The sequence below is a fragment of the Orycteropus afer genome, unplaced genomic scaffold, assembly GCF_000298275.1.
Source record: "Orycteropus afer afer isolate SDZICR_OR568_19922 unplaced genomic scaffold, OryAfe1.0 scaffold00712, whole genome shotgun sequence".
In the NCBI taxonomy this organism is placed as follows: domain Eukaryota; kingdom Metazoa; phylum Chordata; class Mammalia; order Tubulidentata; family Orycteropodidae; genus Orycteropus; species Orycteropus afer.
The window spans coordinates 269,262-270,008 of NW_006922299.1; positions in this window are offsets into that span (position 1 = coordinate 269,262).

The window sequence follows — 747 nt, forward strand, 5'->3', positions numbered from 1 at the left end:
GTTGTTATGTGCCGTCGAGTCGGCCCCGACTCATAGCGACCCCTCCTTGGGTTTCCAAGGCAGTATCACTACGGAAGTAGGATTGCCCAACCTTAAAGCCTCCAAATTCTAAGAATAAACTCCTGTTTGTTAAAGCCATCCCATTTGTGGTATATTTCTTGTCAGAGTGGCACTAGGGAACCAGAACAGGGGTAGATGTACATGTAGAAACTGTTGGATCAGTTTATATTTTGCTATATATATTCTCAACAACAAAATGAAATTTAAAGAAAAGAAAACTATGAGCAGCCATCTAAGACACAAATATTGGTCTCTATTCTTCTGGAACAAAAGAGAAAGGGTAAATCCAAGAATCAGAGAAGGAACCAACTACAGAAATAATTGTCTTGATGAACCACTGCCTCCTTTACCTTGAGACCAGAAGAACTAGATGGTGCCCAGCAACCACTACGCACATTCTGATCAGGGGCACAACAGATGGATCCTGATAGAAAGGCAGAAGAATGTGGAACATATCTTCAAATTCTTCAAGAATCCACACTTAGTGAACCCATTGAAGCTGAAAGAGTCCTTGAAACTACTGTCCTGAGTGACTCTTCAAATCTTCAATTAAAAATATCCCCTGAAGTCACCCTTAATAATGCACTAATAAACATCCATTAGTAATTGGAACATGGAATGTACGAAGTATGAATCTAGGAAAACTGGAAGTTGTCAAAAATGAAATGGAACGCATAAAGATTGATA